This window comes from Carcharodon carcharias, chromosome 12 (genome assembly GCF_017639515.1).
Source record: "Carcharodon carcharias isolate sCarCar2 chromosome 12, sCarCar2.pri, whole genome shotgun sequence".
NCBI classification, from domain to species: Eukaryota; Metazoa; Chordata; class Chondrichthyes; order Lamniformes; family Lamnidae; genus Carcharodon; species Carcharodon carcharias.
The window spans coordinates 34,003,192-34,027,312 of NC_054478.1; the positions used below are offsets into that span (position 1 = coordinate 34,003,192).

Below are 24,121 nucleotides of genomic sequence, written 5' to 3' on the forward strand. Positions count from 1 at the left end.
AAGATCGTTGTGGTTGCTGGAGGTCAATCATCTCAGTTCCAGGACATCACTGCAGGAGTTCATCAGATTAGTGTCCTAGGCCAAACCATCTTCAGCTGCTTCGTGAATGACCTTCCTTCCATCATAAGGTCAGAAGTGGAGATGTTCACTCATGATTGCACAATGTTCAGCACCATTCATGACTCAGATACTGAAGCAGTCCATGTCCAAATGCAGGAAGACCCGGACAACATCCAGGCTTGGGCTGACAAGTGGCAAGTAACATTTGCGCCAGGCAATGACCACCTCCAACAAGAGAGAATCTAGCCATCGCCGCTTGACATTCAATGGCATTACCATGGCTGAATTCTCCACTATCAAAATCGTGGGGATATCATTGACTAGAAACTGAACTGGACCAGCCATATAAATATTGTGGCTACAATAGCAGGTCAGAGGCTAGGAACTCTGTAGTGAGTAACTCATTCTCTGACTCCCCAATGCGTATCCACCATCTACAAGGCACAGGTCAGGGGTGTGATGGAATATTCTCTACTTACTTGGATGAGTACAGCTCCAACAACACTCAAGAAGCTTGACACCATCCAGAACAAAGCAGCTCGCTTGATTGGTACCCAGTGCACAAATATTTACTCCCTCTACCACAGTGGCATCAATGTGCACCATGTGCAAGGTGCACTGAAGAAACTCACCAAGGCTCCTTAGACAGTACCTTCCAAACCCCCGACCGCTACCATGTAGAAGGACAAGGGCAGCAGATACATGGGAACACCACTGCCTGGAAGTTCCCCTCCGTTCCCCTCCAAGCCACTCACCATTCTGACTTGGAAACATATCGCCGCTCCTTTACTGTTGCTGGGTCAAAATCCTGGAACTCCCTCCGTAATAGCACTGTGGGTGTAACTACACTGCATGGACTGCAGTGGTTCAAGAAGGCAGCTCATCACTGCCTTATCAAGGGCGATTAGGGATGGGCAATAAATGCTGGCCAAGCCAGCGATGCCAACATCCCATGAATGAATAAAAAAAATTAAGAAGGCAAATAGAATGTTATTGTTTATTGCAAGGGGAATTTAATACAAAGGTATTATGATTCAGTTATAAAGGGCATTGATGTGACCACATCTGGAGTCCTGTGTACATTATTGGTCTCCTTATTTAAGGAAGAATGTAAATGCATTGGAATCTGTTCAGAGAAGGTTTACTAGCCTAATACCTAGAACGGGCGGGTTGTCTTTTGATGGAAGATTGGACAGACTAGGCTTGTATCCGCTGGAGTTTATTAGAGTAAAAGGTAACTTGATTGAAACATATAAGATCCTGAGGGGTCTTGACAGGGTGGATGTGGAGAGGATGTTTCTTCTTATGGAAGAACCTAGAACCAGGGGTCACTATTTAAGACTAAGAGGTCACCCATTTAAGACAGAAATGAGGGGAATTTTTTTCTCTCAGAGGGTTGTGAGACTTTGGAACTCTATGCATGAAAACTCAGTGGAAGCAGAATCTTTGAATATTTTTACAGCAGAGGTCGATTCTTGATGAGTAAGGGAGTGAAAGGTTATGGGTAGATGGGAATGTGGAGAAATCAGATCAGCTATGATCTTATTGAATGACGGGGCAGGCTCAAGGAATCTAGAGGCATACACCTGCAGCTAATTTGTGTGTTTGTATGATCAGGTAAAAGATACAGTCACTCATTAAAAAAATGGAGCGACATAAAAGGCAAATGCAGGTTTATTACACAGGGAGAGAAACATGTACCCAATGACATAAAATCTGAAGGATATACAATTCTTGCATTGTCCCCACCAAGTTATACTTCTGGACTTAAGAACCAATGTCCTGCTGGAAACAACTAATTGGCCTGATGAATATGTTCAAACAGGGACTGATTCTGAACACAGTTATGATCCTTGTGTGAGTATTACCGTAATTATTTCCTGAGCCTGCTGACAAATTATAGGCTGCATAGATCAGGAGATGCTCACTTCTTGAGATGCTTAAAGGGATTATAAATGAGGGAAAGTGGAACCGAGTCCTATATTCCATTTCCCTGGATTGTTTAGGAGCTTTGAGCCTTAAAACTTTCTTAACTTCAACTGCTTAATCAGGTTGTCCTCCTTAAATGTCTCCAATGCTGAAGTAAGTTGAACCATTCATCCCCTCAATTTTTCCAGTCCTCCCCTTTTAAAATGGAATGCATTGATAAAGGAAATAAAAGAGTGGATCGATTAAGGTTGCAGGCCCATGTGAATGCATGGATTTCCTGCCTTCCCAGATGTTGAGCTGCTTGTAAGCTGCGCGATTAGTGCAGTGTTTTGCATCCTACACTTAAATGGGACCTGATCACATAAATTGATCTGGCCTCCCGGCAAGTCATTGATGTTCTGCCAATAGAAAGCACGAGTAGCACTGGCAGCTTGGCGATCATAATCAAATGAGACTCATACTCCAGCTTTGTGCATGCCCTGTCCCTCTGATGCCTTCGGGCTGGAGTTAAGGCTTCCAAATGTTCAAAGCTGCATCCTGGAGGCAAGTATAAGCAGAAACAATCTGTTAACATATTTTCTGTATTCTATTTGATTGTTGATGCTCCACATTTAAAGCTTCCTGCTGCAGTCCATCTGTGCCGATCAGTTTGATTTACTTTTCAAACTGATTTAAAACATTTAAATAGGCTAATCTGATATTGAGAACCAATTCGCTTAATTCCCTAATTATATTTCTCCATTAAGAACTTTATGGCCTGAATTTTTAGCCTGGTGGGTGAGCACGATTAGCGGGCCTGCAATCAGCCAGGAAATGGACCACCGGCCGCGATGGGCCCCAGACCGCGATTTCACACTGGCTGACCAATTAACGGTCAGCCAGCATGAAGCGCGCACTGAAAAGCGCATCCGGGATGGGGGCAGGAGGTAGGTGAGTGATGATGTCAACATGGACACAGGTGAGCGCTGAGAGAATGCTCCCTGAAGGCAGAGAGCTGCCTCAACGAGCTGCAGACCCGAAAGTGTTCCAAGAAAGTTTTAAAGAGCAGAAAAAAAGATGTTGAGCATCACAATCAGGCGCCTGAAAATCTAGATGATAAAAACACTGCCCACAGATTATTATTTTTATTTTATTTCATAACGGGAACCTCATTCCGCCCTTGCACAAGGCTTAATGAAAAATGTCAAGGTTGCCTGGCTGATTCGCCCGTCCTCCAACCTTAAGGTTGGATGGGCGACGAAAAATAGCAGGCAACTGCGCCGTTAGTGGGCTTAACTGCCTTCTTAATTGTCGGCGGGCGTGCTTCCGAAGTTTGCACGCACCTGCTGAGCAAAATATCACGTGTGCGCGATGATGTTGGGATGCTCGCCTGATGTCATCTCATAAGATTTCACGCTGATTGTATTGGGTGCATGCCTGCCCATTTAAAATTCAGCCCTATGTGTGTAATCCAATTTGTCCATTTTGGCCATTTAAAACATTTCAATTTTTTGGTCATTCTGTAAATACCAGTGACATTAGCTTGCATACTGTGATAGAACCACAGAGGTTTATGGCACAAGAGCAGCCTTTTTTGGCCCATCTTGCTTGTCCTGGCTCTTCACAAGATCCATCCAAAAACAATCCTATTCTGCCCTTATAGCCGTATATTAGTCTATCCTTCATATATATAATTTTCCATTAAAAGAAGCAATGCTCTCTATCTCAACCATTCCCAGTAGTAAAGCTTTACATAGCCCTCTATGTAAAGATATTTATCCTAAACTGTTGCTCCACTGTCTTAGTGATAAATTTAAGAACATAAGAACCTAAGAACAAGGAGCATGGATAGGCAATTCAGCCCCTCGATCCTGTCCTGCCATTCAATATGATCATGGCTGATCTCATCTCGGCCTCAACTCCAATTTCCCACCCCCTCCCCATAACCTATCGTTTCTATGTATGCTTTTAAGGAGTTAGATTAGCTCTTGGGGTGAAAGGGATCAAAGGGTATGGGGAGAAAGCGGGAGCAGGCTATTGAATTGGATGATCAGCCATGATCATAATGAAAGGTGGAGCAGGCTTGAAGGACCGAATGGTCTACTCCTGCTCCTAGTTTCTATGTTTCTATAACCTGTTACTAATTAAAAATCTGCCTACCTCCTCCTTAAATTTATTCAGCACCCGGCATCCACTGCACTCTGAGGTAGTGAATTCCACAGGTTCACAGCACTTTGACAAAAGTAATTCCTCCTCATCTCTGATTTAAATCTACCACCCCTTAGCCTAAAACTATGGCCTCTCATTCTAGAATGCCCCACAAGGGGAAACATCTGCTCCACATCTACTTTGTCTATCCCCTTTAGCATCTTATATACCTCAATTAGATCTCCTCTCATCCTTCTAAACTCTAGTGAGTATAGGCCTAAACTGCTCAATCTCTCCTCATAAGACAAGCCCCGCATCTCTGGAATCAATCCAGTGAACCTCCTCTGAACCATCTCCAATGCAACTAAATCCTTCCTCAAGTAAGGGGACCAAAACTGTGCACAGTGCCCCAGGTGTGGTCTCACCAATGCCTTGTACAGTTGCAACAACACTTCCCTATTTTTACATTCTATTCCTTTAGCAATAAATGCCAAAATTCCATTTGCCTTCCTTATTACCTGCTGTACCTGCATACTAGCTTTCAGCGATTCATGCACGAGGACACCCAGATCCCTCTGCACTGAAGTTTCTCTCCATTTAAATAATAAGTCGCCATTTTATTCTTCCAACCAAAATGGAACTCATACTTATCCACGTTAAACTCCATTTGTCAAATTTTGGCTCATTCACCTAACCTATCCACATTCACTTGTAAATTTCTTATTTCTTTATTGCAACCCACTTTCCCACCTATTTTGGTGTCATCTGCAAATTTAGCTACAGTACCTTCTATCCCTGAATCCAAGTCATTAATATAGATTGTAAATAGTTGGGGCCCAAGGACCGAACCCTGTGGCACCCCACTAGTTACAGCTTGCCACCCAGAAAAAGACCCATTTATCCCGACTCTCTGCTTTCTGTTGGTTAGCCGGTCTTCTCTCCAAGTTAATATATTACCCCTAACTCCAAGTGATCTTATCTTGTATATTAATCTTTTGTGCGCTAACAGATGCACTAACCTTTGTTAAATTTGGATACCATGGTGAAGGATATAGTCCAGAAGATCACCATGAGAAAGAGTAAATGAAAGTATTTCTGGAGTAGAGAAGACTAAGTGGACAATGACACTTGTCATTGACTCTCAAAAAAACAGGAAATAACCTTTCCCTATTTATTCTATCAAATAATTAAAAAAAACTCTAAGTCTCCTCTTAGTCTTCTCTACTCCAGAGATATTTTCACTTACTGTTTCTAATGGTGATCTTCTGGACTATATCCTTCACCATGGTATCCAAATTTAACAAAGGTCAGTGCATTTGCAGCTAACAAGTTTAATCAACCAGGCTGCCAATATGCAGTCTTTGATTTTTATCTTCCAACCCTTCCAGAATACATACAATTTTGAAAGTGAGGGTGGTGTGGCGGGCGGGGGTGGGGAGTGGGGGGTTGGTGTAGGGGGTGGGGGACGCTGGCAACCCCCTCACCTCCAATTGACAGCCTGTTGAGCTCCTTGAAGAGTTTGTCACTGGGCTTCACAGGAACAGGAGGAAATTTTCAAAGCCGGGAATATGAAGAACTAAACTGTCAGGGGCACATTGGTGCACAGCTGTCGGGGGTCGAGCGGTATGAATCGGTGCTGCTGACTTTGTTAAAGTTTTGAAAGGAGCGGGCATTCTAGCTGAAGTGGCCAAGCAGTGGAACAAAGTTGCCGTCGCTTGAGCCGAGCGGATCAATAAAATAACTGACCTTTTTAGACCCTTGTTTGGCCCATGAGGCTGCTGGCCCTGCGCTCCATTCTGCAAGGCAATGGCAAGCCCAATCATGACCACTGTCTGCTCATGAGATTCCTCCTCGTCTCCGGGCCGCAGTTCAGCATCACTAATTGAGCATCGAGCTTAGCTCCCAGCCCGGTTAGGGACATCGCATGTAAAAAAAATCGCTTCCCAGTTTGGGGTCGGGACCCAGGAAAAGATCCGCACACCGGGTTCCTGGACTGCGGGCTGAAAACCCCAACCCCATCACTCTAGCCCACGGTTAGTTCACAGCGGGGGTGGGGGTGGGGTGGGGGGTGGTGCTGCCTCATATGTTTTCCAAATGAACAAAACTCCCGACAATTTTAATTTTAGCATCACATTTTTCACCAGCAGATTCATCCGTGTCAGCTCTGCACTAATATTTTATGTTCTTATCCTAAATGTCAGCAGCCCTGATTCGAATAAATGGCGAAGGTGAAAAAATAATTTTGGGGCAAAGCAAATAACCATTAAAAAAAAACTAAAAATGATGTAATGCAACGGGATCTCTTCCTTGGGAATTACTCAGAAACATTATTGTCCTCTGATAGCCGCTGTATCAAATGGAGAGCGGTGATTGTTTCTTGTTAGGAGTGTGGCTCGGTGGTTAAGGCCATGCGAGGTTAGAATGAGGGAAAGGCAAGGTTCAGGAGTGTTTGGCTGTAACACAATAAGAGCTCAGAGGGTCCCAGTCTCTCTGAAACAAGAAACAGCCGACAGCTGATTAAGAGGCAGCGTGGAGCCTCGGGGATTTATATGCCCGGGCCCCTCTCTGCATAGTTGCAGTCAGGTTTCTATCCGAAAGTGGGGATTGGCAGCTGGCTGGCAGGCAGTAAGGCAATGCTGGCCGACAGTAAACGACAGCCAGGGACTGAGGATTGGTCCAGGGTACTGGTGTAACTGGCAGGGAAGGGCACCCTGGTGCAGGGGCAGATTGTTGTGATACAAGAAAGGGGAAGCCCAAGGCAGGGAAGCCACAGGCCCAGATTATTGTCCCCGGGTCAGGAGATATCCCAGCTCAGGGATCCTTTAAAAATGTCCTGATTTTCAGTGGGTGGGGGTATGGGCTGAAAAACGAGTCAGGGCGGGTGATCCTGGAAGGAATGTGCAGGCTGCTGAGAGCTGAGGCAGGCTGGGCACAAGGGCCTTCCTCTGTGTTCCGGCACTGTGTTCAAATAAATAAATAACAAAAAGCAACCTTCACCCCTGTCACCCTCCCACACACTCCCTATGCCCTATCCATGCTAAACTATGTCAACCCATGCCCCCACCTACCCCCATTTCTCCATTCCCCATATGCTAACCCATGCTTCTCTATTCACCTCCATTGTCCCCATACCCCCATGCCAATTTAGTGCCTCTATACCTACCCCCATTTACCCCATATGCCCTTTGCCAACTTAGTGCCAACTCATGCCAACCCATGCTCCCTACCACTACTGTTTGCGCTTACCCCCTCCATGCCAACTCACCTAGTATCCTTGAACAGCTCCTTGACAGCTTTGACACTTCCTGGACAGCTTTCACAGCTGGACAGCTCTTTAATAGTTCCTTGACAGCTGGACAGTTCCTTGACAGCTGGACAGCTGTTTTACAGTTCCTCCACAGCTGGATAGTTATTTGACAGCTTGACAATGAGTATGTGCATAAAACATTCATAATCATGTTCACTTTTAACAATCCCAAAGGGTACCTTACCTCTGCCAAAGATTGCCTTAGCTCTCACAACACATGCCTCAACTTTCCCAAAGGTCTCCTGGGACCCTATCCAATGGTGTATCTTACCTCTCCAAAGCGGTAACCTGGCTATTCAAATGAATCCACCAAATTCAGACCTCCTCTTACCTGTTCTAATCTGCACAATCCAGATTCCAGGCTCCTGGCCTTCCAAAATGGCACTTCAGCGGAAGCAGCTGGTGATTTAAATGGCCAGCTGCCTCTCCATCATGGCGAAAACCCGGGCCATAAACTTTCCTTGTGAGGCCCAGCGAGCCACAAACAGGAAGTCAAAAAGCAAATAAGAAGACATACCTCATTGTCCCTACCCAGGCTTGCCTCTTCTAGGTTGACCTGTCCGGAAAAAGAAACAGATCAGCCATGATTTTATTGAATGGCAGAGCAGGCTCGAGGGGTCAAATGGTCTATTTCTGCTCCTGTTTCATATATTCGTATGTTAAAACCACAGCAGCTACCTACACAGGCCTCTGGTTAAAAAAAGCAGTCAGGTCTAATGATGCTATTGGATTCCGGTTTGTATATTTAAGGAGAACTGTGTTGGTTTCTAATGGCTTTCTCACCTGCTCTTAACGGCTGGTTGAAATTGTAGCTAGGAGGATCAATGTGAGCATCAGGGGATGGGTCCTATTACTGGGTTAAAATGGCCCTTTTTAACTGAAATTGGGCTAGTTTCTTACAAATGGCTTACACTGGAGATTTTTCAACATGTATTCAGAATCACAGAATCTTTACAGTGTAGAAGAAAGTCATTCGGCCCATCAAGTCTGCACTGGCTCTCTGAAAGAGCATTCTACCTAGTCCCCCTCCACTGCCTTATCCCCATAATCTTGCGCATTCTTTCTTTTCAGATAGCAATCCAATTCCCTTTTTATTGCCTCGATCAAACCTACCTCCACCACGCTTTCAGGAAGTTTGTTCCAGATGCCAACCACCCTCTGGGTGAAAATCGTTTTCCTCACATCACTATTATTCCTTTTGCCAATTATTTTAAGTGTGTGCTCTCTAGTTCTTGATGCTCCCTTGAGTGGGAACAGTTTCTCACTATTTACCCTGTCCATACCCCTCATGATCTTAAATATCTCTATCAAATCTCCTCTCAGCCATCCATTCTCTAAGCTAAGCAGTGCCAACTCCTCCAATCTACCCATAAAGCCACAGTTCTTTATCCCTGGAATCATCCTTGTGGAACTCCTCTGTACTCTCTTCCAATGCCTTCACACCCTTCATCAAGAATTGGACGCCATTCTCCAGATAAGGCCTAACTAGTGTCTTACACAAATTCAACATGACCTCCTTATTCTCATACTCAATGCCCCTAATAATAAAGCCTAAGATACTATAGGCTTTATTAGATGCTCTCTCAACATGCCCTGCCATCTTCAATGTACATATACACCAAAGTCCCTCAGTTCCTGCACCTCCTTTAAAGTTTCTCCCTACATTTTATACTGTCTCCTAATATTCTTCCTGCCAAACTTAATCACCTCACACTTCCCTGTATTGAACTTTGTCTGCCACTTGTCTGCCCTATCGACTAACACATCTATGTCCTTTTGAAGTTCATGACTATCCTAATCACATTTGACAATGTTTCCAATCTTCGTACCATCTGCAAATTTTGAAATCATGCCATGAACACCACAGTCTGTGTCGTTAATATATAGGGTAGCATCTTCTTCCTTTGTAAAGACAGAAGCCTATGTATGCAAGTCCCCTTTTTTTAAATCTATAATCAGCCCTACTCTTTCATTTCATTTCATTATGGCATTGGCCATAATCTCTGGAATAAGTAGAGTTTCAGTCTATTCCTCTCAGGTCTAGTACATAACTTCCCATTTTCTTTTCCTCGACTGATCTCATTGCATGTTTGTTCTCATTTGATAACTACAAAACTAAACAGATTTGTGCATGGTGCAGGGTGTTAAGTTATGAGTGCAATTGCTTGTGTGAATTGTATTCTTTTGTAGCATACTTAACACAATCGATCTGCAAGAGAAAATTGTTATTCAGAATGTATTTATTGTTTTATTTAACAAAGGATGCTTATGGCAAATTGTCTCAATAATTCTAGCATAACTCGTGCGTAAACATAGACAAGGACTTTTCATTTAGGATCAATGATATTTTCTTGGGGGTATTGGGGCATTGTGGGGTGGGGCTGGTGGGGGGAGACACAGGTTATTGACATTCCATTGGAACATAAGAACTTTAGGAACAGGAGAAATCTATTCAACCAATTGTGCCTCGTTTGCCATTTAATTAGATCATGGCATATATTTGCTCCATATCCCTTGATACCTTGACCTAACAAAAATCTACCTCTCTCGCTCTTGAAAGATCCATTTGAGCCAGCATCCACAGCCCTTAAGGAAGAACACTCCAGGTTTCTACCATCCTTTGTGTGAAAAAAATTGCTTCTCCTGAGTGGTTTGGCTCTAATTGTTTTTTTCAAATTATGGGCAGAGTTTTACATTCAGCATGCGGGCACGCGCCCGACACACCAGAACGTAAAATGACACATGATGACATCGGCTGTGTGTCCCGACATCATTGCGAAGTGGATAATGGAGATCCTGTAAATGTAGTATATCTGGACTTCCAGAAGGCCTTTGAAAAGGTGCAGCACAAAAGATTAATACACAAGATAAGATCACATGGAGTTAGGGGTAATATATTAGCTTGGATAGAGGATTGGCTAGCCAACAGAAGGCAGAGAGTCGGGATAAATGGGTTTTTTTCTGGATGGCAAGCTCTAACTAGTGGGGTGCCACAGGGCCCCAACTGTTTACAATCTATATTAATGACTTGGATTCAGGGATAGAAGGTACTTTAGCTAAATTTGCAGATGACACCAAAATAGGTGGGGAGGTAAGTTGCAAGGAAGAAATAAGAAATTTCCAAATGGATATGGACAGGTTAGGTGAATGGACCATAATTTGGCAAATGGAGTTTAACGTGGATAAGTGTAAAGTTATCCATTTTGGTTGGAAGAATAAAAAGGCGACTTTTTATTTAAATAAGAGAAGCTTCAGAATGCTTCAGTGCAGAGGGATCTGGGTGTCCTCGTGCATGAATCGATGAAAGCTAATATGCAGGTACAGCAGGAAATAAGGAAGGCAAATGGAATTTTGGCATTTATTGCTAAAGGGATAGAGTCTAAAAATAGGGAAGTGTTGTTGCAACTGTACAAGGCATTGGTGAGAATGCACCTGGAGTATTGTGCATAGTTTTGGTCCCTTTGCTTGAGGAAGGATGTAGTTGCACTGGGGGGGTTCAGAGGAGGTTCACTAGATTGATTCCAGAGATGTGGGGCTTGTCTTATGAGGAGAGATTGAGCAGTTTAGGCCTATACTCGCTAGAGTTTAGAAGAATGAGAGGAGATCTAATTGAGGGATATAAGATGTTAAAGGGGATAGACAAAGTAGACGTGGAGCAGATGTTTCCCCTTGTGGGGCATTCTAGAATGAGAGGCCATAGTTTTAGGCTAAGTGGGGGTAGATTTCAATCAGAGATGAGGAGGAATTACTTTTGTCAAAGGATCGTTAATCTGTGGAATTCACTACCTCAGAGTGCAGTGGATGCTGGGACACTGAATAAATTTAAGGGGGAGATGGACAGATTTTTAATTAGTAATGGGTTGAAAGGTTATGGGGAGAGGGCGGGAAATTGGAGTTGAGGCTGAAATGAAATCAGCCATGATCGTAATGAATGGCGGGGCAGGCTCGAGGGGCTGAATTGCCTACTCCTGCTCCTAGTTCTTATGTTCTTATGTTCTTATTTTGTTCAGCGAGCATGCAGCTGACTCCTGATAAATGAAAGGCCTGTTAGGGCCATTAACCAGGTAATTAACCTGAATTTTTTGCTGCCCGTCCAACCTTCAGGTTGGCGGGCAGGCGAAAAGTCCAAGTGGCCTTTACGTTTTTTGGGAAACCTCATCCACGAGCAGGATGAGGTTTCCTGAAGCTATTACAACTTAAATAAAAATTTTCATTTGAACTTAAAAACATATCCCATCTCTTGTGACACAGTCACACGAGGGGACATGCGTCATTGAATTTTTCCACTCTTTATTAATTTTCTGAAAAAGCACTTCAATCTCCCTGAGGCAGCTCCGTGCCTCAGGGAGATTGAAGTGCTCTTTCACACGCATGCACAAACTGCATGCTAGGCCTGGCTCTCTCTCCTTCGCCTGCCTGCAAAGGCAGTGCTCAGTGCTGCCTCTTGCGGTCCATGCAGAGCTGGCCTTAGTTGGCCTGCCCACCTGAAATCATGGTGCGGAACTGATCGTGGGCGGCCGTCCGCTCTGTGACCGCCTCCGCCCGCTCCTGCTAAGCTCGCCCACCAATGGAAAATCCTGGCCAATATTTCCTTGTTCTTGAAAAACCTTTTAACATGTGATGAACCTCAATCAGATCTTATTCTTCTGTAGTCAACAAAATAAACGTTGATGCAATTTGTCCTCATAATTTAACCTTCTACGCCCTGATATTATTCAGCCATTATAACAGTTACCTAGTTTGATGGTGTCTACTGGTAATTGTTAAGTGGACATAAGAGTTTTTATAAACATGCTCTATCCATACTTAGGCTAAGGACAAGATTATGCTCCTCATCAGGATACTCAATCTTTCGACAATTTGTTGTAAGCCTTCTTTCAAGGACCATCGATGAGTTTACAGCCTGCATCCATTCAAGGCAAGCCCATCATTTAAATACCATTTGCTACTCCCAAATTCTCTGAACAGGAGCAATATTCTCAGCTTCCTCGAATAATTTCCAATATGCTTCTGTAATATATAGGAGTCGTTTTACTTAATTTTATTTAGCCTCTCCAAATTGGAAACAAAATGAAAACGCAGGTTTTAAGATTGTATTATTCCAAAACCAATAGCGCAGTGCATACACATAGCATATTTAATGTGAATGAAGACTATCACATCACATGAATAGATTACAGGTTGATGTGAATTATCTCTTGCAATAATCTGTATATTGGTTTTTAAATGAAAGTTATTGTGCAAATCAGAGGTGACTTGCATGCAACTGAAGATAATCCAGCTTCAGTTCCATAGAGTAATGGGTGAAATTTCATTTTGGTGTATCTGCACTATTTATGACCTGTAAATACCTTTGTTTGCTCTTTAATGTAATGTGTCATGATAAAGCAATAGAAATGAAGGAAGCAACCCCACTCGCTCTGAACACATGGTAATAGGGCCAAATCTTCCGATCTTTGAATTGTCGGAGACCGGATGTACAACCAAAGATATGCGTCAGGACCCTGTGAAAGCCCTGATGCACCAACCTTCATGGGAATTGCCTGGGAAGTTTCAGCTTCCAACTCCTCTGCTCTCCAGGACCCTCAGCAAACCTCTGGGCATGCCCGACCTGATCAGGCGTAAAATAGTGCACGGTGACATCGGTGGAGCATTCCAACGTCATCGCGCACTTGTGCGATATTTTATTCGGCAGGTGCACGCAAGAGTCAGCAGCGTGCCCGCTGATAATTAAGAGACCTATTAGGCCATTAATGTATTAATTAAGAGCATTTTTTTGCTGCCCTTATAGTTGGCGGGTGGGCAAATCGGCCAGGCAGCCTTTGGACTTTTGAGGAAACCTCAAAAATTAAAATGTTTTGACAGAATTTTTATTATCTATGTGTTCTGGTGATTCCTGTGTGGAAAATTTTCCTGGGATTTTAAAATCTTTATTTTTGCTTTTAAAATTCTTCAGCTCCTGGAGGCAGCTCTCTGCCTTCAGAGAGATTTCATTGCACACTCCGCCTCGCCCACACAGACTTCAGCGCTCGCCCTCCTCCCGCCCCCACCCCGGCAGCGCTGAGCCGGTAATTGGCCAGCCAGTGTAAAATCGTGGTCAGAGGCTGACCGCGGGCGGCGGGTCCTTTCCCACCCTTTCCTGGGCCTGCCCAATGACCCAAAAATCCTGCCCCAGGTGTAGCATAATATTCGCAAAAGACAGCAGAACTAATCATGGTAAGTTTGAGTTTTCACTAATACCCAGGGTAATGCTCTGGGGACCCGGATTCAAATCCCACCACCAGCAGATGGTGAAATTTGAGTTTGATAAAAATCTGGAATTCAAAGTTTGATGGTGGCCACAAACCCATTGCCAATTGCTGTAAAAACCAGTTCACTAATGTCCTTTAGGGAAGGGAATCTGCTATCCTTACCTGGCCTGGCCTACATGTGACTCCAGACCCACAGCAATGTAGTTAGCTCTTTAAATGCCCTCTGAACAAGGGTAATTAGGGATGGGCAATAAGTGCTGGCCCTAGCCAGCAACACCCACATCCTGCAAACGAATGAACAAAGAACTTCATGGAAGCGTGCATTTAACAATGTCAAACGCCTTCAAAATTGTGTTCTTTTAATTTCTAGTAAAACGGTTACCCAGTACATCGGTGCTCTACCTTTCTGTGAAATGGGGCTGAATTTTATGCTGATCGGATGGGCGCATGCCTGACCCCATCGGGTGTGAAATCGCACAAGCGCGTCCCGACTTCATCCTGCGTTCGCACAATATTTGTGTCAGCAGGTACGCTTCCGACTTTTGCAGTTAAGGCAGTTAAGCCTATTAATGGTGTAATTGTCATTGTTTTGTGTAGCCCATTCAACATTATGGTTGATGTTCGGGCAAATCGGCCAGGCGGCCTTTATATTTTTCATCAAACTTCATCCAAGGACGGGAAGAGGTTTCCGTTGTTAAATAAAATAAAAATAGAAATCTGTGGAGAGCAACCTATATGTTCAGGTGCCTGATTGTGATGCTTGGACATTTTTTTCCTGATTTTAAAATCTTCGTTTCCTGGGTTTTGGGTCTTCAGCTCCCTGAGGCAGCTCTCTGCTGTCCACACCCGCCTTGATGCCGTTGCCTGCCCTCTCCCTGCCCCCACCCCGGCAGCGCTGAGCTTTTCAGCGAGCGCTTCACGCTAGCCGTTAATTGGCCAGCCAGCATGAAATTGCCTTCGGGGCCCAATCGCGGTTGGCGGTCCGTTTCCCGGCCACTCCCGGGCCTGCCAATCGTGCCCGCCCACCGAGCTGAAAATTCAGGCCATGGAGTGGTTAAAGGTGAATTCAATGTTACGATACTCTACCTCGTGAGTCCTGGATCTTAGCTGGACATCTTGAGGTCGTAAGTGGGCGTCAGATACTGCTACAGGAGGAGAGACAGTCTGCGACTGGTCCACCAGCAATCCTAATGTCCTGCTGTAGAGCAGCATTAGAAGAATTCCAAGGATGCACCATTTACTTGTGCTCTAATGTGGGGCATGGCGTGAAGAATGTAGTGACCCTAAAAGGAAAATGGTGGCATAGTAGTAATGTCACTGAACTTGTAATGCAGAGGCCCTGGCTGATGCTCTGGGGACATGGGTTCAATTGCCTCCTTGGCTGGCGAAATTTGAACTCAGTTAGTAAATTTGGAATGGAAAGCTAATCTTAGTAATGGTGACCATGAAACTATCGTCGATTGTTGTAAAGACCCACCTGGTTCACTAATGTCTGGGAGGAAATCCGCTGTTCTTACCTGGGCCTGGCTTCCATGTGTTTGACTGTTAACTGACCTCTGACATGTTCAGGTCAAGGGCAATGAAGGATGGGCAACAAATGTTGGCTTTGCTGGCAGCACCCACACCCGATAAAAGAGTAAAAAAAAGAGAGAATCAGGTTACAGAATAGAGCAAAGTTGAGTTTGATTTTGATACAAATTTAAATATTACATATTTAGAATGCTGTAATAAAACATTAAAATGAACTGTACCAGAGCAGGGATTTTCATATCTATTTCATTGAATTGATCATTCCAAAGATTCAAGATGATCGCCAAACAGTGCACTGAGTGCTGATGTAATACTTTGGTCCATTGTAATTTGTTGTTGAGGTAACTTATTGGGGCAGATTTTTAACCATTGGCTGTCTGTGGAAAAATGGACGTGACTGACATTTGGGGCAGAATTTTCTGCCTGTCAGGCGGGCCGTGTGGGAGCGGGTGCAGGTGGACACGGACCCGATCGCCACCTGCGATTGTGTCCATGCCGCCATTTTACAATTAAGGCCCGCCCAGCGTGAATCGCAGCTCCCGAGGACAGCGAGAGTGGGTGGGCAGCGGCGAGACTGCTATGATCACCGGGTCCAGTGGCCTGTTTAAAAGTGCTCCTGCAGCCTTGCAAAGGCTGTCAAACATAGCCTGCCGGTGAGCAGGCCAGACAGGAGGGTAGGGCAAGGGGGCCACTGTGCCCCTCATTTCTCAGATATTGTCTCGTTGCCCTCCTTGAGGAGGTGGCAGCACGGCGGGAGGTCCTCGTTCCGAGGGACAGGAGGAGGAAGTCCCCCCCACATGACCAAATGGCCTAGGAGGAGGTGGCGGAGGTGGTGAGCTCCCTCGACGTGGTGTGGTGCACCTGGATCCAGTGTCGCAAGCGCTTTAACAACCTTTTGCGCTCTGGAAGAGTGACCAATGACCATGTTGTCATTGGTCAGTGAACCCAGCAGGTAGGCTTTCCCCGATGTCCCCTTCCCCCATCCCCCCTGCCAACTCTGAGTGCAGTTACTGAGTCCAACACTGAGTGCATTGAATCATTGATGGCATGTGTCCTTCGCTGGGTGGGCCAGCAGATATTGCCCATACCGAGGTCACCCTGAGAGGGTGGTGAAGAGATGGGTTCTGCACCCGCAGCATGTGGTACACTGAGACCCACATTATTGTTTTAGGGGTAACCTGGAGGAGCTGCACCTAGTCGCAGTGCTGGAACTCCAGGACAAGTCAAAGTCAGGGCGATGACATGCTGGGAGGGGAGCTCCCAGGTGGTGTGGCACCAATCCATCTGCTGTCCTTTGCGTTCCACATGCTTGCGCCTCCTTGCTTTGCAAGGTTAGACTGTGTGGTGCCAAATGTGTTGTCGGCATCATTTGGCCAAGGGACAGGGGGAAGGGTGGGGAACAGGCCTAGCATCTTTGTGTGAGTGTTTAGCAGCAGTGGGGTGAGGAGACACTGGAGCCCTGCAAGGTCCCACTCTGGTTGGGGTGGGCCATCCGCAAAGAGAGTCCAGGTACAAGTAGTACTAACCAATGCTCTTCTCTCCTTTTCAGGAGAAGAATGCACATGATGCAGCCGAGCAGGTGAGGACTGGCGGTGGGCTGGCACAGTTAGCGATTCTCAGCCGCTTCGAGCAGGAGGCCCTGGATTTGGAGAGGTGCCATGCGCCCAGGTCCACTGGTGTCGGTGAGGCTGGGGTGCCACGGGCAGGTATGTTTGCCCAGCAGTGAGGTCACCAATGTTCTCCCAACAGCCATGGCAGTGCTGAATGTTCAGTGATTGAAGTTTCAAACATGGCTTGATCATTACTTATGGAAGGATAAGCGCATAATGATCCAGGGGACAGGGATGCACATTGACATTGTCTCCATGTTAACTAATCAAATGTCCTCGTTCTTCCTTTCAGCATCAGCGGAACAGGGCCAGGAGGAGGAGGCACAGGGGCTCCCTCTCACACCCAAGAGTCCTGAAGTCTCTGACCCACCAGCGTCACACCATTTCTGCCAGGCAGGCACCAGTGCAGATATTGGAACCTCAATGGGAATTAGATCATCGGCTAGTGTCCCAGGGCACAGCGGTGAGGGCACTTCACAGTCGCTGGAGGAGTTGGCAGAGACAGAGAGTGCCCATAGCAGGGGACCAGGCACCTGCTCAGTCAGTGGCTGATGATGTGCCTCTGGAGTCATCTATGAAGCAGCAAACACTGGAAGTCCAGCAGGATGTGCAGGAAGATCTAGTGGAGATACCTGAGGCTGTGCTTGGCTTGGTCTCTGTGGTGGAGGAGTCCACGCGGACCTTCGCCAATGCAATGAGCCTCATGGCCGAGTGCCAAGCCTCCTCCATGGAGAGAGTGGCAACTCTTATGAGGAGGATCCTCCAGGAGAACAATCAGGGCTTCCTGGAGATGCGCACAGACTAGCAAGCTCTCACATCAGCTGGTCAGTGCCATTATGGAAGATGGTCTGGGCACCAAGCTTTCCAGCTCGGTGCACATCCATCTACGGTGAGCAGTGAGGCCTGGAGCGACCTCAGGTCGGTGCAGCAGCTGCCTGTCTTCTCTGTGGGCTCCTCTCACGGCGCTCCAGATGAAGGGAGCAGCTCCTCCGCCCCTCTGCCAGTGACCGTTGCATCTGATGAGGCTGCAACAACTGGGGGATTCCAGCTGTGGAACTGGCCACTCCCTCCCAGGCGGGGCCAGCACAAGCTCCATGGGCCAGAGGATGTCCGCCAAGGTCATCGAGGCCAACAGGACAGCACATTGAGCAGGCTGTGTCAGATGCCAGTGCCAACGAGGGGACAGCAGCTAGACGTAGCACCCGAAAGCGTAAATTTAAGGCACCTTAGGCACACCACGGATTCCTCACTGGTGCTTTTGTGTTGCCCCGCAATGAGGTCATGATTGGTTGGTGTGGTGTTTAATACCTTTGTCATTTTGTTTCCTTAAGATCATTTTGTTGTATCATGAAATTTAGACATGTGACCATGACTGAGGGTGACTCTTTTCCTCTGCAGTTGGATGGTTACCCATGCTGCTATGAGTGGGTTGTGTCACATTGAGATTTATTGACTTGACCCTTAGTTAATGTTCCTATCCAGGAAGATGTAGCACTCGGGTATCGAGTATGGAGCCAGCAGTATAGGCTTTTGTTGGAGGTCCACCTGTGGTGTTCTAGCTGAAGGTTCGTTGGATTAAAACCTCCCAGGTGTCCCTGCCTCCCTGGAGTATGCCCAGGTCAGCATCTACCCCCTCAGAATTTCCCTTTGCGTGCTCATCCTCGGACTCACTGCTGGACTCATCGTGTGCAGCCGCAGCAACTGCATCTACATCTTCTTCATCCACAGTTTCCCCCTTTTCGGCACAAGATTGTGGAGAGCGCAGCATGCAACCACAATCACCGACACACGATTTGGGGGGGTACTGGAGTGCGGCCCCGAGCGGTCCCGGCATCGGATGTGCATCTTAAGAAGACCAATGGTTCTCTCCACCACAGCCCTTGTGGTGCCATGGCTCCTATTGTACCGCTCCTCAACTTCTGTTCTTGGATGGTGGAGAGGCGTCATGAGCCACCTTCTGAGGGGATAGCCCTTGTCACCCAGCAGCCATCCATCCAGCCGAGCCGGAGCACTGAAGAGCCTCGACACTTGGGAGTGTCTGAGGATGTAGGCGTCATGGGAGCTGCCTGGGTACCTTGCACAGACTTGCAGAATCTGCATCCTGTGATCACACACTATCTGCACGTTCGTGGAGTGGAAGCCCTTCCTGTTGACAAAGGCACCGGGCTCACCTGCTGGCGCTTTGATGGCCACATGTGTGCAGCCTATTGCAGCCTGGATGCGGGGGAAGCCAACAATCGCTGTAAAGCCTCTAGCTCACTCTGTCTGGCTGGACAGGTCCCAGTGGTAGTGGATAAACATCAATGCATGCCTGAATAGAGCATCTGTCAACTGCTTGACACAAGTGTGGACAGCTGATTGGGAGACACCGCAAAGATCACCCACCAAGCCCTGGAAAGAGCCAGAGGCATAAAAGTTGAGGGCAGCTGTGACCTTTAGAGCCACTGGCATGAGATGCCCACCCACACAGTTAGCGGAGATCTCAGGGCCTATCTTCCGACAGATAGAGTTGACTGTCTCCCTTGAGAGGCGGAGCCTCCTTTGGCACTGCACCTCAGTCATACTGAGGTAGCTGCTTTGCCGCCTGTATACCCTGGCAGCAGGGTAGTGGTGTCTTCTGTGGCCCCTTCCACCTTGGTCCACCTTTTGCCCCTATGCCCCTTGTGCCTGCACCTGTCCTCCCAAAGGTGGCTCCCTTGGAGGCTGAATGTGCACTCCTAGCCTTCTCCCCCTTCTGGCCCTCCAATCCTCCTCAGAGGAGGTGCCTCCAGTGGAGAGCACAACTCCCATTCCCAAGGGAAGGCTTCCTGAAACCTGCAGGCCCCAAAAAGGATCTTCACTGCAGAGTGCTGACCTGAAGGTTGTGAGTGCAGACCAAGCAGCTGGTATGCGTTTTGGAGTATTTCTGTTCACACAGGCAAGTATCAGTAACTTTCAAAAAGAAATATCCAACTGAGCACATTTGTGACCCCTCTGCACCCTCTTATCCTGTACGTGAATGAGGTTGATATAAATGTCTGCCGCCTGCCTGCCCGTTTTGCCCGTGCGATGACCTGAAGATCGCACAGGCCCCGCAAAATCGTCGTCCATTGGCACCTCCAGTGCCCTAAGTGGCCCATCAATTAATGGCAGGCGTGCAACGGAGATCATCGCATGCCCACTCACCGAAATATCGCGATGGTGGTGACATTGGGATGCTCGCCCGACATCACCGTGCATCATTTTACGTGTTGGTGTGTGGGGCCCACCCCCACACACCAATAGGAAAATTCTGTCCTTGGAAATCTAGCAAGTGTCCTCCCTGTTGTTCCATTAATGTCCAAAGCCATGATGATTTTCAGCTAAAAATTGATTAAATGTGCACCTATTTGCACCAGACAATGAGCATCCCATTTACACCTCACAATTGTAACTGGCTCCTACAGCTGCCAAAAGGACCCTAATTTGCATGTTTAAGCAGCCTTCCTGTGAACAGGTAGACATGCTGCTTACCCACTTGTAGGCCCACCTGAAATTTGCATCAGGTGGGCTTTGGGAAGTTGAAGGTCAACCCCATTGTTCTAATACAAAAATAAAAATACCTGGAAAAACTCAGCAGGTCTGGCAGCATCTGCGGAGAGGAACAGAGTTAACGTTTCGAGTCCATATGACTCTTCAACAGAACTAAGTAAAAATAGAAAAGAGGTGAAATATAAGTTGGTTTAAGGTGGAGGGTGGGACAGGTAGAGCTGGATAGAGGGTCAGTGATAGGTGGAGATAGCCAAAAGATGTCACAGACAAAAGGACAAAGAGGTGTTGAAGGTGGTGATATTATCTAAGGGATGTGCTAATTAAGGGTAGAAAGCAGGACAAGCAAGGTACTGATAGCCCTAGTGGGGGTGGGGTGAAGGGAAGGGATTGAAATAATCTAAAAGGTAGAGATAAAACAATAGATGGAAATACATTTAAAAATAATGGAAATAGGTGGGAAAAGAAAAATCTATATAAATTATTGGAAAAAAAGGGGGGGATCAGAAAGGGGGTGGGGATGGAGGAGAGAGTTCATGATCTAAAATTGTTGAACTCAATATTCAGTCCCATTGTCCTAATAGCTGCAGTAAAAACCTGTGGAACCTTTGTGAATGAAAAAAACATTTTAGTTGCAGTTTATTGTGGATCAACAGTAAGAGTTAGACATACGTGGCAAAATTATCTGTTCTGGTTTCAAACTTTTTGTGTTTTCATGTAACCAGGAAAATTGTTTGCTGAACACAATAGCTGAATATGGGAGGCTCAATCAGATCTGTTATGTGAAACTAACGTGACTTTTGATTTTGTTTGAGCACAAGCTCTGGCAATCTATAAACAAGAGCAAGAATGTTCTGTAAAATAAATAAAAATACATAAACTCAGTCAACATAGAGAGGAATATTATTAGTGTAATATGTTACAAACTTCTCATCATAAGCTGTGACAGAATTTTTTTCTAACAGCCAACAGAGGAGTTAAATTTTTGATTACCCAAATCCCACTTTACTAGTTCTATGAGCTTAGAATAACAAGGACAGTTGTAAAGATGAATAAAGTCAATAAAGAGTCAGTATTTTTAAAAAATTTATTCATGGGATGTTGGCATTATTGGCTAGGCCAGCATTTATTGCCCATCTCTAATTGACCCTGAGAAGGTGGTGGTTCGCTGCTTTCTTGAACCACTGCAATCCATGTGGTGTAGGTACACCCAAAGTGCTGTTAGGGAGGGAGTTCCAGGATTTTGACCCATCAACAGTGAAGGAACGGCGATATATTTCCAAGTCAGGATGGTGAGTAGCTTGGAGGGGAGCTTCCTAAGTGGTGGTGTTCCCATGTGTCTGCTGCCCTTGTCCTTCTAGATGGTTGTGGTTGTGGATTTGGAAGGTGCAGTCCAAGGGGGCTTGATGAATTCCTGCAGCGCATCTTGTAGATAGTACGCACTGCTGCTACTGTGCATTGGTGGTGGAGGGAGTAAATGTTTGTGGATGTGGTGCCAATCAAGCGGACTGCTTGTCCTGGATAATGTCAAGCTTCTTGAGTGTGGTGGGAGCTGCACTTGTCCAGGCAAGTGGAGAGTATTTCATTACACTCTTGACTTGTGCCGTGTAGATGGTGGACAGACATTGGAGAGAGATGAGGCGAGTTACTCACCTCAGGATTCCTAGCCCCTGACCTGCTCTTGTAGCCACAGTATTTATACAGCTAGTCCAGTTCAGTTTCTAGTCAATGGTAACCCCCAGGATGTTGATAGTGGGAGATTCAGTGATGGCAATGCAGTTGATGTCAACGGGTGATGGTTAGATTCTCTCTTTTTGGAGATGGTCACTACCTGACACTTGTATGATGGGAATGTTACTTGCTGCTTGTCAGCACAAGCCTGGATATTGTCCAGGGGCAGAATATTGCCCTTGTTGAGCCGGTTCAGTGGGGGCAGCTGGGAAACCGACCGTTGCCCGTGATTGGGGCCGGACCGTGATTTCACGCTGGCGGGCCAATTAAGGCCCGCTCAGTGTGAAAGCCGAGCGGCAGCGCTCAGCGCTGCCTGTGTGGGCGGGGGAGGAGGACGAGCACGAACTTCACGTACGTGCGCGTGTACATTCTTGAAAACCTCCCTGAGGCACAGAGCTACGTCAGGGAGATGAACAGTTTTAAAAAAAAATTAAGATTTTAAAAATGTTATAAACATGTTATAAAACATGACCCCTCATGTGACTCTGTCACATGAGCAGCGACATGTTACAAATGAAACGTAACATGTTTTATTTTGTTTTATTTGTTGTTGGAAACCTCATCCTACCCTTGGATGAGGTTTCCTAAGAAGCGCAAAGGCTGCTTGGCCTTTTTGCCTGCCCGCCAACCGTAAGGCCAACTGACCGCTCGCCCGATGTCAACGTGCGTCATTTTACACTCGAGTGGGCCAGGTGCGCGCCCTCCCACCGAGGTAAAACTTCTGCTCCTGCAGGTCTTGCTGCATTTGGACATGGACTATTTCAGTAGCTGAGGAATCACAAAGGTGCTGAACATTGTGCAATCATCAGCGAACATCCCCAATTCTGACCTTATGATGGAAGGAAGGTCATTGATGAAGCAGCTGAAGATGGTTGTGCCTAGGACACTACCCTGAGGAACTCCTGCAGCGACGTCCCGGAATTTATCCTTAAATCATGTGAAAAAATGAATTAAAATTGAACTGTGGCCAATGAAACTGGAATGCAATGTAAAGCCATGAACAGTCACATTAATGGAACAAATGAATGAATTGGCATCAGTTTTATTTAATGACATGACCTGAAAAACAAATAAAAGGAAAGTGCTGACTAGGAAGGAAGGGGTTGTTTATTTTTTATGTTCTTCGAATACAAGCAAAGGAAGTTCAGCTGAGCAGATAGGTAACTCTTTTTAAACATAATCAAAGTATGATGTTGGGCTGGTTACTGCAAGAGTGTAATAATGGCTTAATTTTCTTTTGAATGTGGATTCCAGGTGCAAGCTGACTCTTCAGATGAGGAAAATATAGAGGCGTGTTCTCAGATTGGACCTGGCAAGATGATGATATGCAATCGATGATTCAAGTAGCCTATATTTGTTTCTGAGGCAGGGTTGTTCAAACATTTGTCTCTTTGTGTGCTGCTTGGATGCATACAACTGGGCCTTGAGATCAAATGTAAAGTTTAAATCAACCTTCTCATTCATTTTCTTATAATTTAAGCTGCAGATACTGACAGATGGAGACTATTTTACAAAATTACTTCATTTATATTGTCACGAAAATGGACTCCATCTTCACCAACCACCTACAGGCATATTGAGCTTTTTAAGGAATTCCTGTGTTTTTTAAAAAGCACAAGAAGAGACACTGATGACTCATCCTGTAAAGTGACAACTTTATGGAAAATTCCCTTTGTGGATTAAACTGACAGGTCTGCCTGAGGGAACATGGAATTTCGCACCTGAAGTGGTGTCAAGGTCCACCTCAAACGGAGACGTTTGAAAAAAGGTTATGGAAAATGCAAAAAGCTGGACTTTAATCTCCTGTGTTTGTGAAGACTGTTTCCCACATCTCATCAGACATCCAAAAACCCATCTCCTGTTGCTTTATATCTCAGAATGTGTAAAAAAAAAGGTTCTGAGATAAAAGCCTGTGAATGTAAGACATGCCTATTTTCCCCTCCTGGGAATAGATAGGAAAAATGGTTTAATACTGCCTGAAGACCAATGTTTTAGCAGCGGCAGGGAAGAAACATGCTAGCCTTCTACGAATATTGCTGGGACAGAAACAAGACCTCTCCCTATATTTC

At 45.9% G+C, this 24,121-nt stretch overlaps 1 long non-coding RNA gene across 1 annotated transcript; it reads right to left on the reverse strand.

Annotated features, from left to right (window-relative positions):
- Positions 1–1,043: 1,043 nt before the first annotated feature.
- Positions 1,044–6,153, reverse strand: LOC121285160. The gene is made up of 2 exons (XR_005944607.1): positions 5,863–6,153; positions 1,044–2,526 (listed from the first exon to the last, which is right to left on the reverse strand). It is a non-coding gene; the product is annotated as an uncharacterized LOC121285160 (long non-coding RNA).
- Between the last annotated feature and the right edge of the window lie 17,968 nt (positions 6,154–24,121).